General features: G+C 42.0%; 1 protein-coding gene across 2 annotated transcripts in view; it reads left to right on the forward strand.

Moving 5' to 3' along the window:
• SHROOM3 (shroom family member 3) overlaps window positions 1–24,727 on the forward strand; it is a 167,855-nt gene that overhangs the window by 101,480 nt on the left and 41,648 nt on the right. For both annotated transcript variants that reach the window (XM_087935764.1, XM_087935763.1), the window contains exon 2: window positions 23,555–23,686. The gene's annotated coding sequence lies outside the window, so the exon portion shown is untranslated. The remainder of the gene's footprint in view (window positions 1–23,554; window positions 23,687–24,727) is intronic.

Consider the following 24,727-nt stretch of genomic DNA (forward strand, 5'->3'; position numbering starts at 1 on the left):
GTAGCCTGAAGAAAGGAAATTTTACCATCTGTTGCCCGCTTTTCTTAAGAGTTTCCCTGCTGTTGATGCTTGAAGAAAATAAAAATTAAAGCAAATCCTTCTATTTCCTAACTAAGGTGCACATCTGATCTGACAGATGTTTTCCAGATTTGTACGATATCTGTGCAATCTACAAGTAATCCTTGACTTACAACCATTCATTTAGTGACTGGTCAGAGTTAGAGAGGCACTGAAAATGTGACTTACCACCATTAGTTCTCGACAGTTCATTTAATGTTCAAAGTTACAACAGCACTGAAAAAAAAGTGACTTACGATCATTTTTCACATTAAAACCATTGCAGCATCCTCATGGTCCGTGATAAGAATTCAGACCCTTGGCAACTGACTCCTACTTATGACGGCTGCAATGTCCCGGACTGAGTTGATCCCCTTTTGTGACCTTCTGACAAGCAAAGTCAATGGGAAAGCCAGATTCACTTAACAACCGTGTTACTAATTTAACAACTGCAGTGATTCACTGAATAACTGGCAAGAAAGATTATGAAAGTGGGGCAAAACTTCCTTAAGCAATGTCTCGCTTAGAAATGTTGGGCTCAATTGTAGTTATAAATGGAAGACTACCTGTATTTGTAAGAACTTTGCAATCAAGAGTTGAATATTAATCCAATTCTTGGTCAAGTGCCTTACGGAATATTGTATTTATTATTTTCAATGTCTTAACGGTTAGATAGTGTCAGAGACAAACTAAATGAAACCAATGAAACTAAATCTATAAAATATTATTATTTATGTGTATTAGATATCGTAGAGCAGGGGTCTCCAACCTTGGCAACTTTAAGACTTGTGGACTTCAACTCCCAGAATTCTGGGAGTTGAAGTCAACTGGTCTTAAGGCTTTGCTGGCTGGGGAATTCTGGGAGTTGAAGTTGACTGGTCTTAAAGCTTTGCTGGCTGGGGAATTCTGGGAGTTGAAGTTGACTGGTCTTAAAGCTTTGCTGGCTGGGGAATTCTGGGAGTTGAAGTTGACTGGTCTTAAAGCTTTGCTGGCTGAGGAATTCTGGGAGTTGAAGTCAACTGGTCTTAAGGCTTTGCTGGCTGAGGAATTCTGGGAGTTGAAATCCACAAGTCTTAAAGTTGCCAAGGTTGGATACCCCGTCATAGAGTAGTGTTTCTCAAGCTTGACAACTTGAAGATGGGTGAAACTCTCAGAATGGTTGGGGAATTCTGGGAGTTGAAGCCCACCATCTTTGAATTGTCACTGTTAAGAAACTGCCCCAGAGAAAGTTTTAAAAGGGTTGCCAGACTAGAATTGTAATATGGGGTATACAATTAGATCTTGCGGGATTGTCCCTTTCTTGTCCCATTTGAGGTATAATAGTACATTTTTAATGTAGTGTGAAGATGTGAATCAATTTTAACGATACAGGAAGAATTTAGATTTTATCAGTATATAGAGAATTATTTATTGAGCACTGGGCACAGCAAAGTAGATTATTCTTCAGTGCTCTAAAGCTGTGATGGCGAACCTGTGGCATGTGTGCCACAGGTGGCATGCAGAGCCATTTGTGGGCACACAAGCCCCAGTCAAAGTTACCTGCACTGTGCATGTGCATACCTCCCAGCTGATTTTTGGCCCGTTTGAGGCTGTTTGTGCCCTTGGAAGCTCGAGAGAAGCCTCTGCAGCCTCAGGAGGCCGAAAAACAGGCCTTCCAGAAATACCAGAAGTGCCAAAACAGGCTCATTTTTCAGCCTCCCAAGACTGCAGAGGCTTCCCTCGAGCCCCCAGGAGGGTGAAAATGGGCTCAAACGGGCCGGAAATCAGCTGGGAGGCGCGCACATGTGCAGTGCAGGTAAGGAGGCAGGGGTGTTGCACACAGATGCACGGGGGAGCACATTGCATTGTGGGTGCCAGTGCGTGTGCACTATCGCACACACACGCACTTTCGGCACACCACAGCAAAAAGTTTCAGCATCACTGCTCTAAAGACACGAGCACAGAGAGTTGGTGTGTGTTTCTAGTGATGAACTTATCTATTGATGTAACAAGGAAGCTGATCAATAGTACTTTGCAGAGGTCAATATTTAATGAAGCCTTTAAAAATTGGGCCGAAATTATCTTCTCTGTAGATAATATAAATACATGTTTTGATGTTTCCTTGTTTCCAGTTGTTTTTGTGACTTTGTGTGCGTGTCAGCATGCCTTCAAGGCAGTGTCGACTCCTGGAAACTGCCTGGACAAGTCCCTGCAGATTTCTTGGCAAGGTTTCGGAAGGGGGTTTGCCATTGCCTCGTTTCGAGAGAGCGACTGGCCGATGGTCACCCCGGTGTTCTGACCCAGCTCCCCAAACACGACAGACCCTCTGTATTTAAATCAATTATTTTTTTATTAGCAGCCCCAGCAAAAAGTTTCTCTCTCACCTTAGGCTAACAAGTCTGTCCAGCGGGGAGAATAGTTACCTGCCACACCTATTCATCTCAGCCCCCTGCCTTTTATCCCCAGAGCTAGGGTGGGGCTATGCTAACAGTGGTGGCTCTTCCGTCCCAAGAATCGGCCCATGGATTTCCACTGGGTTAGGGGCACCTGTGGTGGCCGGAGTACTCTGCTAGTAAAAAGAGGCTCCCCAGCTTCCTTTTTGGCTGCAATGGCCTCCTGTCAACCCTCTGCAGGTGGCCTAGTGGGCCAGATCTAAGCAGCCCGCAGGCCTTGAGTTTGACACCCCTGGCCTAGTGGTGTTCCATCCAAACACCATTCTGCCTTTATCCAGAAGCCAGGCAAAAAGGCTTCCTTCAGCTGAGATGAAGAAGTAAACTACTGTTTTGACCTAGGCGGCCCAAGATCGTGAAGCAGACTCCTCGTCCTGGTAAAAACCCTTTTATTTAGGTTACAGTGAATTCCTCTCCAGCAAAGTCCCAGCAAACAGTCTTTCATGAGATTTCACAACTAGAGACCTTTATCAGGCTTGGAGAGTTGCCAGGCCGATATTTTCCAAACGCCACGCTGTAGCAGAAATTACTTGGCAAGAAGTCAGGAACAGATCTTCACCCTAATGAATTGAACTAATTGTCTCCTGCAAACACCACTCCCCTTTCGCTCCTCTTTATTCCCTATGGGAGGGACCATTCATCGTCCACCTGAGCCTTTACTCCCGAGTTGACCCTTGTTCCTTAACTGTTCCCTTCTCCTAGCAGCTCTGCACATGCGCACATCAGGAACAGGCTCCAGCTATTCTTTTTCCCCACTGATATCCAACTCTGAAGGCAGCTGATAACTGTCGGATGAGCCTGGCCCCATCTCTGCCTCCAACGCAGACCACTTGTCAGAGTTTTTCCCAGACTCCAGGACTGGCCTATGTTCCTCCCCAACCTCCAAACTGTCCGAGTCTGCCACCAACTCTGCTGGCCACTGGCAGGCCACAACAACTACATTTTAACATGTTGTCACCCAACCAGTCTGCTATATTTCCAGTTCAATGTGTTGGGCAACCCCAAGAAATTAGTATTAATCCAGAGTTGTGTTATTAAGTTCAGTCACTCTTTTACAACTCTTTTGTCCAGCTCTGTGAGCATCTTGGCTTTCTGAAGGCTGAATTCGAAGCCATTATAATAAAGACTGATTATGGGGAATTCTTAAAATTATTATTAATGGGAGAGGAACTCTCTCCTTTCTGAACTTCATCATGTTAATTTGCCTTTGCCCTTTCCACGCAATCCAATTAGTATTTCTCCGGTCGTAATTTTTAAAGTAGATTCAAATCCAGAGAGCGTGTGTTTTTCAGAACCTTTTATCTCTCAAATTATATCGAATGCATTATCTGAGCACACTCAATGTATAGGAAGGTCGTGATTAGTGTGAGTTCAACTAATGCCATAGTCAGTTGAGTGCAAATTGTAAATTGATACTAGGTCGCACTTAGTGCTATTCATAATTCATTTAACACATTGCAAATGTGCATACAATTAGGGGTAGTGCATGCATAGTAGCAATTGGAGTTCTAGATGCTGCTAATATTTGTGCATGCAACATAAGGCCTGTTTAGTCCAAAGGTAAAGTCTACAGGTTAGAAACCAGGAGACGGTGAGTTCTAGTCCTGCCTTATGCGTGAAAGTCAGCTGGGTGACTAATGGGCCAATCTTTCTCAGTCCAGTTTATTTTACAGGGTTGCTATTGTGGAAAAAAGGGAGGAATATTAGATACGTCTACCACTTTGAGTTATTCATAAAAATAATAAAGGCAGGATAAAATATCAAATAAATAAATAGGGAAAAGGAAGATTCCATGAGGAAAAAAACCAATACAAGCTTAATGCTGTGTTACCAATGAAGGAGAATATTCGTAGCTCAGGGTTGAAATGAAGGGTACTTGGTTCTCTCTGAGCTTACTTGTTTCCTTGCAGATGTTTCATTACCCTAACTAGCACTGATGATGTTACCTAGTTAGGTAACCAAACGTCTGCAAGAACACAATCAAGCTCAAAGAGCACCGAGGACCCCTTAATGCCGTGCCTTTATTCACAATAAATTGAAATTATAAGCATGTTCCTTTTTATCCTTTACTGTATTGCTTCAATAATATTCATGTAAAAACTTAGGTATGTTGCTAATTTCTGTTGAACTGGAACCGATTCCCACATTTTCCACAGAAATATCATTTCAAAAAAATGTGAATTTAAATATCGCTTTATGGGTTCCATCAACTACGCAAATTGAGACCTACACCTGTATTGCTTGTGAGCGTATCTTTCCTGACCTCCTCACAGAATGTGGTGTCAGCAAAACCATGGTGAGCTAACTATTGTTTTTGCACCAGGTTTTTTTATAATTATAGGATTGGCTGGAAAATGAGTTGGTTTTCCCCTCTGCAGATGTCATTTTCATGTTTATTCATGCATGGGATTCAGTCAGCTCAAGTTGACCTGCTCTACAGTTTCTGAGCTCTTTTAGAAAAAGTAAGAATGCGTATTTTTGTAGATCGAAGTCAGGTTCTTACAGTCTTGCAGTATATGAATATCTTCAAGGTATATCATAGTTTATAGGTAGTCTGACTTATGACACTAATGGAGCCCAGAACTTTGGCTGTTGCGGTTAGAAGTCAAGGCACCACATGATGGACTCAGTTTTACCACAGTTTTTACGATCGTCGTGAAGCAAGTCACGATTGTGAAGTCGATCCTGTGATCATTAAGCAAACCACGTGGCTGTTAAACTAATCCATTTTTCTAAATGGGCTTTTTTTTTTGCGGGGGGCTAGAAACCAATGCTCTGAACCACAAAATGGGCTGCAAATAAATTTAGTGAATGAATAAGTAAATAAATAAAATATAAATGAAAAATGTCACAAAATGTGGTCACGTGACTGCGGGATGCTACAACTGGTTGTAATTGCAAGTCGGGTGCCAAGCACACAAAATGCAATTACATGACCGGGGGGAGAGTAATAGTTTTAACTTAGAGGACAGGCCATAATTAGATTTTTAAGTCCATTGTCAGTTGAAAGATCACCTCTATATTGCTAGTACCTAAGTTCCAGTTGAAATATTATGCATTTATTTATGTTAAGACTTGAACTTTTTAAAATAGACTTGGCTGTCAAATCAAGAGCGTGCAAAAGGACTGAGGGCTTTTGGATCATACAGTCTCTGCCTTTTGGGTCTTTGGTATTTTCCTTGGGAACAACCAGCCACTATACTGGGAATGGCGTGGGATGCGAGGAATGACATGTGCTGGAACATACTGGTAATGACTGGAATGCATAAATTGCTAATTACAAAGAAAGTGAGAAGTGCTGAAAGAAAAAGAGACCAAATTGCTCAGGTGAATGGTGAGATAGGAATGAGTTGTTCCTATATAAAACCGGGGGATGGGGATGATGGCTCAGTGGTTAAAGATGCTGTGATTATCAGTTGGAGGGCTGATAGCCTGGGTTTGAGACCCAAGCACAGTGCGATGGTGTGAGTTCCCATTCCTTGCTCCAGCTCCTGCCCATCCAGCGTTTCGAAAGCATGCAAATGCGAGTAGATAAATAGGTACTTCTGTGGGAAAGTAACAGCGTTCTGTGCCCCTTTGACGTATATCCATGCTGCTTACGTGACTGTAGAAATTGACTTTGGATAACGCTGGCTTGCTCATCCAAGAAATGGAGATGAGTACCATGCCGTAGAGTCAGACACAATTAACATGGAATCCTTTACCTTTATATATAACCATCCAGAGTTGCTGGGAGTTGGGCAGTGTAGATTAAATAAATTATTATTATGGTTGGTGGATGTTTAGACTGGATTTGACATTTTTATCCATCCATCTTTCCAAGGACTGAACATAGGCAGATGTTGATAGAAATAGCACTTAGACTTACGTACCACTTCATAGTGCTTTACAGCACTCTCTAAGCAATTTGCCCCTAACAATCTAGGTCCTTATTTTACCCACCTCGGAAGGCTGGGAGGCTGAGTCATCCTTGAGCCAGTCAGGATCGAACTGCTGGCAGTCAGCTGAATTAGCCTGCAATACTACATTCTAACCACTGCGCCACCACGGCTCATCTGATGTTTGATGGTGTTAAAGGTAACATCTCAAGATGTAAACTGTTCCAAGCAAACCTGACTTTTGTAATTGACTGTTGGAGAGGGTGTTAGTGCCGCTGGCTTTCAAGCTCCAGATGTTTTGGGATGGCCCCTGAGACACCTATTACTATTGGTACAGTATTATTAAAAGTAGCCCTTACAACAGTGTCAGCATTCCAGCAACCCTCCATTCCGCCCAATAACTCCGAGACAGACATCTTGTCACAGGTTCCTTTTATTTTGGATAGTAATTGGCATAACTCTGGAATCCTGAATCTGAAAGTTCCAGGCTTCCTTATAATAACTAAAAACTACAAAATCCATCCCCTGCACCCATCATCACATCACATGGCCCAAGCACCATCCGTTCCAAGTTAAGACTTCCTCTCACTTATGTGCAAAACAACCTGACCTTGAATCAGAAAAAGAATGTTATTGTGTCTAACTAGATCTACTCCAATCAATCCCCCCCTCCCACTTTCCCAGGCTCGGATGTGGCAGTGTGGGAGCATCTGATCTCAATATGGCTTCCAAAGCTGACAAACAGTTCACTTAGTGACCTTGCGGAATTACAGTGGCACTGAAACAGATGAGCTATGACCGATTTTCACACTTAAGGACCACTGCAGCATCCCGATGGTCACATGATCAAAATTCGGATGCTTGGCAGCGGGCCCGTATTTATGACCATTGCTGTGTCCCTGGGGTCACGTGATCCCCTTTTGCGACCTTCGGACAAGCAAAGCCCATGGGGAAGCCAGATTCACTTAACAACTTCAACGGTTCCTTTAACATCTATGCCGAGACAGGTTGTAAGGTGGAGAAAAAGTCCACAACGGTTTCAATTAGCGATGGAAATTTGGGGTTTAATTGTGGCCATAAGTCAAGGACTACCTGTACTATTATATTCATTCTGATGAAGAGTTGAAGTAATCCATAGTAAAGAAGGTTCGATTGATTATGTGCCATCAAGGGATTGTTGACTCAGTGGCCACATAGGCAGATGTTCTCCAGGTGGCCTATCACTGGTCTTGCCATTCTTCCAACTGTACATTCATCTTCGCTTTCGCCAAGTCCATCCCTCTTTTGGCTCTTGTCTTCCCTTCTATATTTCCCAGCATTGGAGCCCAAATATAAATTATTTCAAGTCATTGATGCAGAAACAGGAGCCCTTGTGAGGGCTGTGAGAAATCTGATACTGAGATTACATCTAGAGGCCCATATGAGTTTTCTCAAGGTACTTTATTATAATCATTTTTCATCTTTAGCCCTTCTCTTCCAGTATGACCGCAACTTTATAGAGAGAGGTAGGTAGATATTTTATAGATATAGAAGTATTCCCAGCATATAGATGTAGGTGGGCATAATAACCTATTGAACAAAATACTATCTCAATAAAAGATGTGCAAATGCAATGCATATATATTAAGCCATTACTCCTGGGGAACTCAATCCTTCTGCTTCAGATTAGATTGTTGATATGTACTCTACGTAGATAGGGCGTGATGGCTCAGCAGTTAAAGATGCTGAGCTTGTCAGCTGAAGGGCTGTGACAGCAGGGGTTTGAAACCCAAGCGCTGCAGGATGGGGTGAGCTCCTATTCCTTGCTCCAGCTCCTGCCCAATTAGCAATTCGAAAGCATTCAAATGCAAGTAGATTAATAGGTACCACTTTGGTGGGAAGGTAACAGCATTCCATACACTCTTTGGCGTGTAACCGTGCTGGCCACATGACCATGGAAATTGTCTTTGGACAGCGCTGGCTTCCTCAGCCAAGAAATTGAAAGGAGTGCTATGCCCTAGAACAGGGGTGTCAAACACAAAGCCCATGGACCAGATCCGACCTCTGGGGTGCTTAAAACTGGCCCACGGGGCTGGCCTGGAAATAGCAAAGGACCAGCCCACAGTGCCTCTGGCAACCGAAACGGAACCTGGGAGGCCCCGGTGCCCCATTTTTGGCCTGGACTGTCTCCTGCAGTACTCTGCCAGCCAAACCCCCCACGCCCCATTTTGGCCAGCAAGGTACTGTAGGAGGCATCTGTCCCATTTCTCCCCCACCTCCCGGCTGGCCCGCGGGGAACTACAGTGCTGGTCTGGCCCTCAAAGAAACCCAGTTTGACACTGCCGTAAAATCATACACGACTAGACAGGGAAAGCTTTATCTTTCATGTATCTATGTATGTATGTATGTAGTATGTGTGTGTGTGTTTGTGTCTGTGTCTATGTACCTATGTAGTCCTTGATTTATGACAGTTGCAATATCCCTGGGCACATGATCAAAATTCAGATTCTTGGCAACTGGCTTGGCAACTTAGGACAGTTGCACTGTCCCAGGGTTATATGATCCCCCTTTTGCTACCTTCTGACAAGCAAAATCTATGAGGAAGCCAGGTTCACTTAACAACTGTGTCACTAGTTTAACCACTACAGGGATTCCCTTAACAACCGTGGCCAGAAATGCCATAAAACGGGGCAAAATTCACTTAAGAAACATTTTACTTAGCGACAGGAATGTTGGGCTCAATTGGGGTCACAAATTGAGGACTACCCATGTAGATATCCCCCCCGGGTCTTCCTACATCAAGAATAAAAATTAAACATATATGTGTGTGTGTGTATCTATCTATCTATCTATCTATCTATCTATCTATCTATCTATCTATCTATCTATAGTATTCGGCTTTGTTCGGGTATATTCCCACGTCATTATAGTTGTGCTTTTAAAGCTGTAGCAACGTTTCAGCAGAATCTCATCTGCCATCATCAGGTTTCTGTATGGTGCAATACAGAAGCCTGATGATGGCAGATGAGATTCTGCCGAAACTTTGCTACAACTTTAAAAGCACAACTATAATGACGTGGGAAAATACCTGAACAAAGCTGAATACCATACATATACATCCATCCATCCATACATACATACATATTTGTAGATTTTCACAGGTACAGGTATGTAGGTCTAGGTGTGTTCAGGTCTTTTCCTGTGTAAGATTAAGAGTGTCTTGGCGACGTTTTGGCGAAGTCCCTATTTTATATTTAACAGCTTGGATTACAATGCAGGACCCAGGATACCACAACAAAAGAACTCGCAAGCCCATCACACAACCCATTACCCAAGCCGTTAAAACACGAGAGGCTAATGGAAAAAAGATCACTACAAAACAAACGACCCAGGAGATTACAGCGCAAGATCCAGGATATCTCCACAACAAAACTCACAAGGCCATCACACAGCCATACCAACATCAACTCTATCAACCAATCAAGAGGCAGCAGCGCATCCAACCAGCCCAGCACACCAGCCCCCACCCCCAGTATTTATAGAGAGATGGCAGCTCTGATCACACACTGCTTGCACTGGCACGAAGCTGAAAGCACCAGCCTGAGGATGGCGAGTGGGACCTCGCCAAACGTCGCCAAGACACTCTTAATCTTACACCAAACACACCTAGACATATGTATGTATGTATGTATGTTTAAACTAATTTGGATTGCATGGACTCATTTGTGAACCTGTTACTCTGCTCGGAAATGTGACAGGAGAATTTGGGTCCCCAAGTCTGATCATTATCAGAGATAGCACTAAAAAAAAAGCCAGTGGCAAATATCTAAGCATTATTGATCCTTAGACTTATTGAATCTGCGGTAACCTTGGCCATTAATTTTCTCCCTGGTCTCCCCTGCCCAAAACCTTATGGCAGTTTTTTAAATTGGAGGAAACTAGGATTTATGGAGCACCGTTCAGCTCTTCTTGTATATTTTCCTGGGGTAATCTTTTAACAAAAACAAAAAAAAACAAAACCCACACCTGAATACATACCATTCATTTGTCTGCTTATCCTTTGTCTTACCTCCAATTCAGTCATAGCGCAGAATGAAAGACTGAAAACTGGGGCTTTTTATTCCCACCCTTCCTATTGTGGTGCCTTTTTCCTTTCTTCTTTACAACTGACATCTCTTCTTCAATGAAGAGACCAGGTGTACATATGGCTCCTTTGCCGCCTTCTAGACTTTTCCATGACTTTCGGCTGCAGAGAAGGTGGGGTGAAGAGCAGGTGCAAGTTCTCAATTTCCACAGATCATGGGACCACCTGGCTGGAGTTCAAGGCATGTATATGCCTGAGCAGGAAAGGATAACTAGGTTTTGGTTAAGCGGAGTTTGCATAAATATAGCGGAATGCAGCATGCAAAGATGCAAATGTTACTGATGGAAAAAAATATAGAAGAACAGAAGGGACCTTAGAGGTCTTCTAGCCCAACCCCCAGCCTAGGCAGGAAACCCTACACCACTGGTTATCCAACATCTTTTTAAAAACTTCCAGTGTTGGAGCATTTACAACTTCTGGAGGCAAGTTGTTCCACTGATGAATTGCTTTTACTCTCAGGAAATTTCTCCTCAGTTCTAGGTTGCTTCTCTCCTTCATTAGTTTCCACCCGTTGCTTCTTGTCCTGCCCTCAGATGCTTTGGAGAATAGCTTGACTCCCTCTTCTTTGGGGCAGCCCCTGATATATTGGAATCGGATAGGCTAGGGGTAGGGAAACTTGGCTCTTTTATCACTTATGGACTTCAACTCCCAGAATTCCTGAGTGAGCCATAAAAGGTTCCCCATCCGTGGCCTACTGGTTTTTCAGTTGTGGGGGAAATCAATTTTTGACGTGAGTGGGACTGTTTAATATATAAATGTAGGACATTCACGTCAAAAATTGATTTTCCCCACAACTGAAAAGTAGGCCAGGGATGGGGAACCTTTTATGGCTCACTCAGGAATTCTGGGAGTTGAAGTCCATAAGTGATAAAAGAGCCAATTTCCCTACCCCTGGGATAGGCAAACCTTAGAATTGAAAAACAAGGGGGAATCAGATTATTATGAAATGTGGAATAGGTTTTATCAGTGGTTGCAAAAAAGAAGGGAAGGTTGGAACAAAAATAACCAGGATGAATAGAATTAAAAAGTAAATATTGTGTCAATGATATGAATGTTAATGGTCTAATAATATTTTTGCATGTATGGCAAATGTAACGCCAAAACGGTTGCACTGTATACTTATAGTTGTAAATAATAAAAATATATGAACAAGGAAGACTGCTATCATGTCACCCCTAGTCCTTCTTTTCATCAGACTAGACATACCCAATTCCAGCAACTGTTCTTTGTAACTCAGGGTTGAACAGTTGGGTCCTTGGTGCTCTCAAAGCTTGGCGTAGACAGCACCCCATAATCTGAAAGGTGCTTGAAGGATCAAGGGGTTATTATGGATGGAAACTTATCAAGGTTAGAACTAAGGAGAGATTTCCTCACAGTGAGAACAATAAACCAGACTTGTCTCCAGAAGTTGTGAGTGTTCCAACACTGGAGGATTTTAAGAAGCGATTGGACAACCATTTGTCTGAAATGATATAGGGCCATGATGGCAAACCTATGGCACGCGTGCCACAGGCAAACTTACCTCATTGCGCATGCTCGCGCCTCACAGCTGATTTTTGGCTGGTTTGAGGCCTTTTTGGCCTCCCAGAGGCTTGAAAAAAGCTTCTGCAGGTTTTGCAGACTGTATAATAGGTCCATTTCATCACTTCCTATAATACTGGAAGTGACGAAATGGGCCTATTATTCGCCCTGCAAAGCCTGCAGAGGCTTTTTTCAAGCCTCTGGGAGGCCGAAAAAGGCCTCAAACTGGCCAAAAATCAGCTGTGAGGTTCAGTGCAGGTAAAGGGCATGGGGGAGGGGGTGGAGAGATTGTGTGCACGTGTGCAGGGGGCATGGGGGGGACGCGCATTGCCTTCTGGATGCTGGCATGTGAGTGCACAAGCGCCAGCGCACACACAATTTTTGGCACAGGAGCCCAAAAAGGTTGGCTACCGTTTTAGAAAAAAAAAATTCTCTAGCTTGAGCAAAGGGTTGTACTAGAAGACCTCTAAGGTCCCTTCCAGCTCTGTCATTCTATTACTTTTGTTCATAAATTTGTTTCTAGAGCTATGGGATCATAGGAGGTTGCAAGTGGCTTATACTGGTCACCTGATCCAAATTTGGAAGTTTGGCAACTGGCATGTGTTTAGGATAGTTGCAGCATCCCACAGTGATGTGATCACTTTTTGGGACCTTCTGACAAGCAAAGTCAGTGCGGAAGCCTGATTCATTTAACAACCATGTTACTCACTTAACAACTTCAGTGACAGTGTTAACTGTTGTTAACTGTTAACAACTGTGGCAAGTAAGGTCGTAAAACAGAGCAAAACTCACTTAATAACTGTCTCACTTAGCAAAAACAGTTTGTTTTACAAGTATTCTGTCCAAGGCTTCCTGAGACAATAACAATCCCACGCTTATTCCCAAAAACCCTCTTTTTATTTCAACGGCTGTGAATTATATGCATTCACAGCCTGCAATGAGTCCCAAAGAGTTGTGAATAGTCCAAGAGTAGTCAACCACAGTCTTTTTGGGATAAGGCTGATAAGCACCCACCTTTATCTCTCTTGAAATGCTAATAACTAAATTGCCAATTAGCTGTACAAGGCCAAATGGAGTACAAAGTCAACACAGAGCTTCAGATTTTAAATTGATCAGAATGAACAAAGTTGCTTCCTGCAAAGGCTCATCTCCCTTTACTCCTCCTTTATGCCTTATGGGAGGGGCCAATCATCTCCAAGTCACCCCTTTTGTTTTAATTGTTCTTGCCTTCTGGCAGCTCTGTGCAACCACGCATTGGGAACAGGCTCCCCCTGTTCCTCTGCCTTGCTGATGTCAGATTCTGGAGGCTCCGGAGTCTGCACATAATTCTCAGATGGCCAGAGCCCCACTCTGTCTCGGACGCAGATCCCTTGTCCGAGCCCACTCCAGAACTGGTCCATGTTCCTCCCCATCGTCCAATTCTGCTGCCAGCTCCGCAGGCCACCAGCGGACCACAAAAACAAGCACAATTGAACCCAGGCAGAAATTTGGGGCTCAGTGGTGATCGTAAATTAAATATCACTTGTTGACTTTAGATTGAATCGCTGCGAGTGGCCCTATAGGATATTGTTAAGCCCAAGAGAACATCTGCAGAATGCAATTGTACAATAAATGGGGTAAAACGTGTGTGGCGTGAAATTCCAGAGGCCCAGGAGGGAACCGCAGTATAAATAACAGCAAGCAGTTAGAAATTATTTCGGTAAAGAGACAAAACATTTCAAACATTGCAAAAGGGAATTGTTCCCTAGGCTGAAACTTGAAGGAGGGAAAAAAATCTCGTTCTTTTTTTGCATCTTACAAAGATGGAACAAGAGCCTGTCCTTTTTCAGGGTTTGAACACTTGTCTTCACTATGAATAGGACAATATGTCTACAGATGCCATGTGCTAGATGCGAAGTTAGGTATCCAATAATTTATTTTTAGATAAAAAAAATCTCATAGGGTCTAAGTAAAATTTAGCTCAGGTGTTCGGCAAGATGTAACTGCGATTCTGAGAAGGCATAATTAAATGTATTGATTTGCTCATTGGTTCCTTCTTTGGCAATGCAGGCAGTCCTTGACTTACAACCAGGGTGGAGCCCAACATTTCCATTGCTACATAAGATAGTTGTTAAGTGAATCCTGCTCCATTTTTTTGACCTTTTTTTTTAAACCGCCGTTGAACAAATCACTCTACTTATTAAGCGAATTCTGGGCTTATGAAGTGAATCTGGCTTCCCCTTTGCTTGTTGGAAGCCAGCTGGAAAGCTTACAATTGGGGATCACGTGATCCTTGGATCATGTGGATTTACAACATGTTGTAAATCCATGTTGATTGTTAAGCACCTGAATTTTGATCACGTGAGCATGGGAGTGCTGCCCACCTAGCAATTCGAAAGCATGCAAATGCGAGTAGATAAATAGGTACCACTTTGGTGGGAAGGTAATAGCATTCCGTGCGCCTTTGGTGTATAGTCATGCTGACCAAATGACCCCGTTGTCTTTGGACAGCACTGGCTCCTGTGGCTAAGAAACAGAGATGAGCACCAGATCCTAGAACCGGACAAAACTGGACAGGGAAAACCTTTTATTTTATCTTTTTACAAAATGAAGTATTTGGCATTGCAGATCAAAATAGCACTATTATTCAGGCAGTTGCTAGACGAGCATTTTATTGGAATATATGCAATTTATTTTTATGGTTTATTGCATAGTCAGATGTTTAAGCTGAAGTTGGCATTTTTGTCCGCCTGTCAGGTCCTTCCCAAAGACCTGGGATAAAGAAATGTTGTTTAATAATTCTAAGAGTCTTGTCACAGGATGTAAACCGTTCCAAATAAAACTGCCTTTTGCAATTGACAGATAGAGATTTTGTCAATGGAGTTCCAAGTGGTACCCCAGTTATTTTGGGATTGCATCCAAGATCCCTGTTACTATTGGTGTTATTTTCACTTCCTTTTGTGACAGTGGTTGTATTTCTGTTTTCAGGTCTTCGTATTTTATGATTTTTCTCCAGTTCTTTCTCCTGCTGTTTCTAGGCGCTGCCGTGTCAACCTTCCCCATTGTTTCGTCTTCCCTACTGACAATTATGATTAAACAAATTTAGTTTTATTTTGCAATGTTTTTGAATATTTCAAATGCTACACATATCTCAATAATCCTTGCAAGAGATTTATAAAATAAAGCAGTATGGTAGCATGCAAATAAACTATGGGAGATAATAACCGTAGGGAAGCCCATTGGGAAGAGATGGGATAATATACTACAGCTAGTCCTTGACTTAGAATGCCAATTGAGGCCAAAATTTTGGTTGCTAAGTGAGACATTTGTTAAATAAGTTTTGCCCCATTTTACAACTTTTCTTGCCACAGTTGTTAAGTGATCACTGAAGTTGATAAGTTAGTAACACGGTTGTTAAGTGAATCTGGTTTCTCCACTGACTTTGCTTTGTCAGAAGGTCTTAAAAGGGGATCACGTGATCCCAGGGACACTGCAACCGTCATAAGTAAGAGTCAGTTGCCAAGCATGTCTGAATTTTGATCACCCGACCGTGGGGATGCGGCAAAGGTTGTAACTGTGAAAAATGGTCGTAAGTTACTTTTTCAGTGCCAGTGTAATTTTGAACGGTCACTAAACAAACTGTTGTAAGTCAAGGACTACATGTTCACTTTGAGAGCAAGACAGATTTTTTTTTTCCAAAATGTACGGCGACTTGTTCCCCATCTCTTATATCCATGATGGGAGACCATGGCGCGCATGCCGTGGTGGCTACACAGGCATTTGTGCCAAATAATTTGAGCTGCATGGCAAATGTACCTCACTGGGCATTGGCCACAAAGCCAAACTGCTATCTGGCAACCCTGGTTGGAGGCCTTTTTCGGCCTCCCAAAGGCTCGAGGAAGACTTCTGTTGGCTTCTCCAAGCTTTGTAGGCCGAAATATAGCCCCATTTCGTCACTCCCTGTTTTTCTGAAAATACCGGAAGTGACGAAACGGGGCTAGTTTTCAGCCTGCAGAAGCCTTCCTCAAGCCTTTGGGAGGCCGAAAAAGGCTGAAAATCAGGTGTGAGGCGCAGTGCAGGTAAGGGGGCGGTGGGGTGGGTGGGGGTGAGAATTACACGCACATGCGTAGGGGTGTGGGGGGGCACGCATTGCCTTCTGGGTGCTGGCACGCATGCACGCACACAATTTTTGGCACAGGAGCCCAAAAAGATCAGCTACCACTGTCCTATATTTTCAGGCCCATCAGAAACCATCTCAATTCAACCATTAAAAGACACAATTGCAATAAATCTACGAAATACAGTTTCAAATGATGAATTGCTGAATGGAATACAGGTTGTGAGTATTGACCATTGGGGGTGGGGGAAATCAATATAGAACTTAAGTTAATGAAAATGGAACTCAAGTACCACTTTGAAGATTGGATTTAGATTCTTCAGACCCTACATTTTCTTTGCAAAGACAGAGATGACAAATTCCCTTTAGCTCTTAACCTCTCTTGCAAATATTAAGATACCGGTTAAGGAAAATATAATAATAATTTTGGATTCCAAAATGGTTGTTCACGGAATTCTATTCTTGCTTTGGTTCTTAATAAACTTTAGGTGCTTATAAATAATTATTATGAACAGTTCAAATTTAGATTAGAAACAAAATTACAATGAAAATTAGAACTAATATTGGCATCAGTCATTCAATCCGTCTTTTTTTTTAAAAAAAAAAACCACATTTTTCTTAATTAGAGCAAAGAAGAACTAAGAACTGTATTTTTAGAACCAAAGATTTCTTAAGAGTTTTGTCTGGAAACAATATCAAAACAATGTTCAGTTCAGGCCCAATGCTCAGAGCATCTTACAGTTTCTTTTTTTTTTTTTTAATACAACAAGTATTTTTCTAAACATTTTATACCGTAATATACTTCAAATCTTACAGAAAAACACTCGACTGCAGAAAAAAAATAGGGGCAGGGGGGTGGTTTGTAAGATTTTTTTTGAAAAAACTGGGTTATTTGGCCCAATGATTTGAGTTCTGCATTCCTAGGATTTCCAAGTTTACTTTTTTTTTCAAAGCGTAGATGGTAGATGCCAGAAGTTCTCTTGATGTTTTTGCTTGAAAGCATTCTTTCCATGTCTTTTAGTGCATTTCTGCTAAGCACGCAAGTTTTAATTATCCATCTCCTAATTACTCCTTGTATTGGTGTAATTACTTGTAAGCAGCCCAGGCTTGAAAAATATCCATTGTTCAACATTCCAGCCAATTTCCAAGTCAGACAGAGAACAAGAGCAAGCATTTAAATAAATGACATTTAACAATTAAAAACAGGTCTCTTTTTTCCCCCTTTCTTGCTCACCAGGAATTTCAGGAGGACTTTCTCAAGGACTAAATTAGGATCCCTCAAGTCTTTTAAGTAAACACAATAATTGTGTGTTTGAATAGAGTAAAAATTCCCCTTCCGCTAATTTCAAATTACTGTTTCGCTATTCTAAGTTAGGCTAAGTTAATTTTATGCAGAAATAGACTGATAGAAACCAACATCCAGTCCATGGAAATTTCTCTGTGTTAGAGATTATCTTTGACTTACAATAGTTCATTTAGCGACTGTTTGAAGTTACGAAGGCACTGAAAAATGTGACTTTACGACTGTTTTTCCACACTTACGACCGTTGCAGCATCCCCATGGTCATGTGTTCAAAATTCAGGAGCTTGGCAACTGTCACATATTCAAAATTTCAGGCCTTTGGCAACTGACTCATATTTATGACTGTTGCAGTGTCCGGGGTTCATGGGATCCCCTTTTGCGACCTTCCGACAGGCAAAGTATCAGGTTCTAGGAAACCTCCACTCCAAACAATAATTCTGAGACAAAAGCTCTGTTTTATTTGGATAGTAAACTGGCACACCTGGGGAATCCCGAATCTGAAAGTTCCAGCTTTCCTTGCAATAAGTAAAAAAATTACAAATCCATCCCCTGCATCCCTCATTGCATCACATGCCCTAATTACCATCCATCCCAACTTGAGACGTCCCCTCACCCAGGTACAGAAATAACATGACCTTGACTTAGCAGAAGAATGCTATTATGTCTAACCACATGCACTCCAAGAACTTCCCCCCTCCCATTTTCCCAGGCTCAACAATGTGGCAGTGTGGAAGCGTCTGGCCTCAATATGGCTTCCAAAGCTGACAGGCGTCCCCCCTTGAAAAAAAGTCACATCCTGAAAAATACAATAAACAAAACACAACAAGAGGTTAATGCATTGTCCCCTTTAATCCCCTCTCCCCCCTCCAAGGGGATCCTTTGGCTTGTTGGGGAATTTTTCATGAAATTGTTTAATCAATCTATCTGCATGTATATCCTAACTTTTCACCCAATTAGCTTTTGACACAATTCCATGGGGAAGCCAGATTCACTAAACAACCAGCTTATTAAACTAAACCTTTGTGGTGATTCACTTAACAAATGTGGAAAGAAAGGTCATAAAGTGGAGCAAAGCTCACTTAACAACAGAAACGTTGGGCTCCATTGCAATCGTAAGTCGAGGATTATCTTGTATGCACACAGGGTCTTCAGGAAAGCACTGGCAAACCTGAATGAATATGCAAAACATGTGACTTGTATGCCTACATTCAGTGTCATGATAGCAAGTCCTAACATGCATCCGTTGTGCAACGTTATCATGTTTCACACGTCATGTAAACCTCATCATGGCTTATTCAGATTCTGTTGATTCCAAAATGCCAATAAAATTATATAATTCAGTACTTTACTCAACACTGCCCTGTCGTTCTTCTCTGAAGCTAGCAAATAATATTATATTGCCTTGTTGACAGACGAGAATTACAAGAAGTCTTCCTAAAGCTAGCAGAAGGGTGGATCTTTAAATATGCTAAAACAAGAGCTGATAATGAAGACAGAATCTCTATCACAAAGTGCAAATCCTTCAGAAAAGGGACGTCCTGAAAAAACTCCATCCCAGCGCTTTCCAAATTTGTAAACCAGGCACCAATTTTCCAAGCTTCTGTGGCTGGTTCAGGAAGTGATCGATCTTGGGTTCTTCTGCATATCGGCCGCCAGAGCAGACCCATGAACCTGGAAACATTGCACCTGCTGAAATTTCCCAAAGATGTCCCAAACGTGCTTTTTTTTCAAGAGGCAACTGGACTTTCTGGTTTTTCTTTGAAGACGTTTTGCTTCTCATCCAAGAAGCTTCTTCAAACAAAAACCAGAAAGTCCAGTTGCCTCTTGAAAAAGCATCTTTGGGACAACCGTGACCTGGAGGACTGAGAATCTTCATAGACATATCCCAAATATTTTTTCCCCCAAAGGCAACTAGACTATTCTTTGAAAACATTTTGCTTCTCTTCCAAAAATCTTCTTCAGTTCAGATATCTTGAGTTCTGAAGAGAACTGAAGGAGCTTCTTGAATGAGAAGCAAAACGTTTTCAAAGAAAACGCCAAGGAAGTCCAGTTGCCTTGTGGAGAAAACATCTGTGGGACAGCCATGACTTGGACGATTGAGAATCTCCATAGACACTTTCTTGAAATGCTTCAAGAAGAGGTACTTGGCTTTTCTGTCACGTATCCTAAAGCAGGGGTCTCCAACCTTGGTCATTTTTAAGACTTATGGAGTTCAACTCCCAGTATTCCTCATTCAGCATGTCTGGCTGAGGAATTCTGGGAGTTGAAGTCCATAAGCCTTAAAGGTTTCCATGGTTGGAGAACCCTGTCATAAAGCACCTCCTTGGAAGGACTGGCACAGCCTTAGTCCCTGGGATAGAGATCCCTGCCTCACATTAACATTATAGTACACTAATCCATGCAAAACTGCTGCATGGAGCTGGGAAATACTGATGTGTGTTCATATGTGGACATCTCGGCCTTTCTCCATGGGTTTTAGGAGATTATCCCTTTCTATCCTCTCAATGTCTTGTGAAGTAGATTAGGCTTATGTTTGCTGAAAGGTGTTCATTCTCATTTTACAGCTGAGCAGAAAATGGAATGCTGGTCTCTTGTGGTCCAAGCTAAGTTCTCATGGTTTCATGATGGAGATAATATTGGAGAATCCCAGGTCATAGCCAACTCTTTGACTTCACCTTGGCTTCTCCAAGTCCCTAAATGCACTAGACTAGACTTAAATACTGATCCAAGGTAGCCAATACACTTGGAGGTGCCAGGTTGAGGAAATCTGTAGGGTCTTTGTTGTTCTCTGAGCTTGCTGCAGAAGAAATGGACTGGCAAGACAAGTGTCAGGGTGTGCGAGGCCTGGCTACAACTGTCCAAAGGTAAGTAGTAGGGCAGCTCCATCCCCCCATCCCAACCCTAGCTTAATTTTTACCCATGCACTCTGGAGTGGGTGGGATCTTAATTAGGGTTTATTTTGGGGGTAGGGATTATATTGAGCGCATATGCCAAAATCAAGCTAGGACTTACTTTCAGGGTAGGTCATATTTCCGGGAAATTTAATTTGGTAATGAAATATCTCCGAGGAAACCTCCAAGCTCAGAGAACCCCAAGGACCCCACAGTTCAACCCCTGAGCTTCAATTATTCTCTTCTTGAGGAAATGCGCTTTAACTTTTCTCCTTATGTTCCTTGTTTCCTTGGTAGCTGAGGAGAAACATTCCTTCTTTGCGCCATGCAGATCCAAGGACAGCTGGCAGAGTATGGCCAAGTATGGAGCGAAAAACCAAGTGGGGTGGGATTTAGAGGACGGGATAAGCAGGTGACGGAAGACCTGGAGTGCAAGAATATTGTTCAGATGCTGAAATTGAAGGTGAAAGTATTCCTGTACTTCCCCAGTCAGGCTTCAGGAGTAAGCAATGCAGGGGCTTAACATTCTTGCAACGAGGGGGAGGACAAACGGGGTGGTGAGCACCCAGAGTAGATGTGTCCTTCATGGTAATGGAATCTCAGCCATCCAAACCATCTTAAGCTCTCAACCCACCAAATATACAACATACTCTTCCCCTCCTCTCCCCATCCAGACTTGAAGAAATTTAGAACATTTCCCTTTCTCACCGTATTTGTTTTCTTCTTTCTCCAAGATCGGAAGGTTGTATTCTTAAAGAGGTCCTCCTTTAGTTGATGTATCTGCGGGGAAAGAATTAGTGTTCCACGAACATGGAATGAAGAAAGTTCAGATGGGGTCTGGGAAGGGCCCTTATTATTTATTTAGGCTCTGATGAGAACATGACAGAAGAGAAGTAACCATGTACATGCAATCCACAAAATTATATACAGAACTTCTGCAGGAGGAATGGCAGTGGCCTCATAAGTGGATGTCCAATTCATCTATCCAGGGGATCTAGTTTCTTCTTGAAAATCACCACTGATGGACCATCCACAACTTCTGGAGGCAAGCTGTTCCACTGATTGATTGTTCTGATTGGAATGGAATAGGGATAAGGATAGGGAAATAGTAGAGTAGAGTAGAGTAGAGTAGAGTAGAGTAGAGTAGAGTAGAGTAGAGTAGAGTAGAGTAGAGTAGAGTAGAGAAGAGAAGAGAAGAGAAATGAACAGAATGGGGATAGTATAGCGTAGAGTAGAGTAGAGTAGAGTAGAGTAGAGTAGAGTAGAGTAGAGTAGAGTAGAATAGAATAGAATAGAACTGAATTCTAATACTGCTCGGGCAGAAACCCTATATACCATTCCAGACAAATGGTTATCCAATCTCTTCTTAAAAACCTCCAGCACTGGAGCATTCACAACTTCTGGAGGCAAGTTATTCCACTGAATAATTGTTCCAGCTGTCAGGAAATTCTCCTTAGTTCTAGGTTGGTTCTCTCTTTGATTAGTTTTCATCCGTTACTTCTTGTCCTGCTTTCAGGTGCTTTGGGGAATAGATTGACCCGCACTTCTTTGGGGCAGCCCTTTAGATATGGGAACATTACTATCATATCACCCCTAAGCCGCCTTTTGATTAAAGTAGACATACCCAATTCCTGAAACAATTCTTTACATGTTTTAGCCTCCAGTCCCCTAATCATCTTTGTTGCTTTGTCTCTGCACACTTTCTAGGGTCTCAGCAACTTTTTTTGCGTCGTGGCGACCACAACTGTACCCAGTAGTCCAAGTGTGACCTCACTAGTGCGCAAGCAAAAATTGGGCCAGTTGTGTTCACCATTTCAGCAATTATTTGCACAGGAGAAAATTCCATGGTTTGGGTGCAAGAATCTCCAATTAAAAATGGTTAAAATCAGGCCTCTCACTTGGCACAATTTCACACTTAAATCAGTTACACCTAGTTATGAGCAAACCACTATATATTTATAAAAGTAATTACCTTTCCCATCTATTCATTTTTCAGGACTCCACCAGATAAGAGCACATTTCAAGATGCTTATTATGATCCATTTATTCCTGTGAATAACAACAAGGAAAATAGAGCTGTTTTGAAGCAAAATATAAGTGATGGATAATAGCTAGGCTTAGCTTCAGCTTTAATAATATTGACTTCCTTCATTTGATTATTCAACGGATCATTTTTTTAAAAAAAATCTTTTGCAATCTTGTTTTGGTTGTATCTGGCTTTCTGGCTCCCCATAAACGGAGCAGATTTCCAGTCCTTCTTTGATTGATTGATCTTTCCTGCTGAAGACAGCAAAAATAAAATAAAATCTTCTAATAATGAATTTTAGATTGTTTCCTTTCTCAAAGCATATTTAATGGAGACTTAATTGTACCAATCACATGCATGCAATTGGGAGAGAAATGTGTGATGAAGTGTAATTACCTGTTTGTAAGTGCAGGTGATATGATGGAGAAATTATTAAATGAGCAAATAACGCAAACATGAGGGAAATTTATTTTACTTTTATATTATATGAAGTAAGTTAGAGAAATATCCCACCATCTCTCAACAGGTATAATAGCTGTGATCTGTAATACTTATGTAGAATTTAATTTGCAGTTTTCATTGTAACAAGGGCAAGAAGCAGGTAAAAACATGTGTTATTTTTGTAATAATATATAAATATTGAGTTAGTTTGCAATTTCAGTTTGTTACTAGTATAGCAGGCAGTAATGGACTAAGTGTGGAGAGAGAGAGAGAGAGAGAGAGAGAGGAAGGAAGAAAAAATGGAAGGAAAGAAAGAGAAAGAAAGAAAGGGCACAGCTCAATTTCCTCTGCTTTGAAGTATATTTACTTGGGAATAAAAACTTTAATTTTATTCTGAATCCCATGGATGAAGTTGGTTTTTGATAATTTTATATCTTGTAATAAATCTCTCTGTGTATGTGTGTGTGTGTGTGTGTGTGTGTGTGTGTGTGTGTGAGAGAGAGAGAGAGAGAGAGAGAGAGAGAGAGAGATCAGCCATCCATCCATATTCTTAAATAAAGTTATATTTTTAAATACACATTACTTATAATACCCTTGGTGGATGCCAACATGGGCAAGGCTGTTCTTGAAAGCCATTTCAGAGAACTTCTGACTGAAACATGGAACGGAAATGCTTTAATAGCGAAGTACTTGAACTACACGAACGCATTCGATTCAAAAGGGATGTTTTATCTTGATCGATGTATGAGGCAGGGGTCTCAAACTTTCCCTTTGCTTTTGGGCCTACAGAGATACCTTGGCAGCAGAGGGGCATTCCGGCACCAACACCTCCCAGTCTCCCACTTCGGAGGGTCTGAAGTCTGACTCACAATCTGGCAAAACATCGTGGTTGAATGAAGTTAAGCTGAGGTTGAAGAACAGGTGAGCCCAAGGTTAATTCTGCTGGAATTAAGATCTCGTTATACCATATGACAAAAGGGCACCTCTCGTTTCCTTTCCGCCATTGTCTGTTTTCACAAAATTTGGGAGACATAAATCTAAGGAGGAAGGATTCAGGTTAGAAAGCCTCCAATTAACAGAACAGATTGATTAATTGATTTGTCAAATGTAGGAACAAATTCATCTCACTCTCAAAGTGACTCTGGGAGGTGTATAGTTTGATATAAACTCGGCATGTTTAAGACTTACGGACTTCAACTCCCAGAATTCCTGAGCTAACATGACTGGAGGAGGAATTCTGGGAGTTGAAGTCCACAAGACTTAAAGCTGTCAAGTTTGAAGACCCGTGATTTGGAGGATAGATTGAGACCGGAAGTCAATAACCCAGATATTCTGCTCAGGATGACTCCTGGCTTTGGATCAAAGAGAGACCTAAAGTCTAGCACGGGCTGTCAACTCTTGTTAGCCAGGTTGATTGAAAATGATTTCTAAAAACCAGGGGAGCCAGACTCAGAGGGAAAAAAGAAATTAATTTAAACCAGAAATTAATGAGATATTTCCAGACTCTAGCCCTCCTGGAAAGGAAGCCAATCCCTGATCTGTATTACTGTACCTGTGGACTAGCTCAATCTGATTAGGAAGGAGATTATGTTAATCTTTCCTGTCCTGTTGACCTCAAACGACATCGTGCTGTCAAGATCTGTCTCCTCAGAAGGAGGAGAATGTAATCAGCAAAATGTTGGTCTTGCCCTGCCAATTCCTGTAAGATCTTTCTCCCCCATGGTCCCTCAGGGGAGTGCTGGAGAAAGGAGAAACGGAGCAAGCCTGGAACCAGAGAATTTCTGGCCATGGATGGTGCTTCCTTGGAGTTGGAGGACAGGTCAGAGGAGGCTCAGTGAGATAATGTTCCTAACAAAAGGTTGAATCATTAAAAAAGAACCAGGTTCAGCCCTATTCTTTTTTCTCTTTTCTTTTTCCTTTCTTCCTTTTTCCTTTCCTTTTCTTTACATTTCCTTCCCTTCG

The sequence above is a fragment of the Pseudonaja textilis genome, chromosome 6 (assembly GCF_049901715.1).
Source record: "Pseudonaja textilis isolate UNSWEBS1 chromosome 6, rPseTex1.2, whole genome shotgun sequence".
Classification (NCBI taxonomy): domain Eukaryota; kingdom Metazoa; phylum Chordata; class Lepidosauria; order Squamata; family Elapidae; genus Pseudonaja; species Pseudonaja textilis.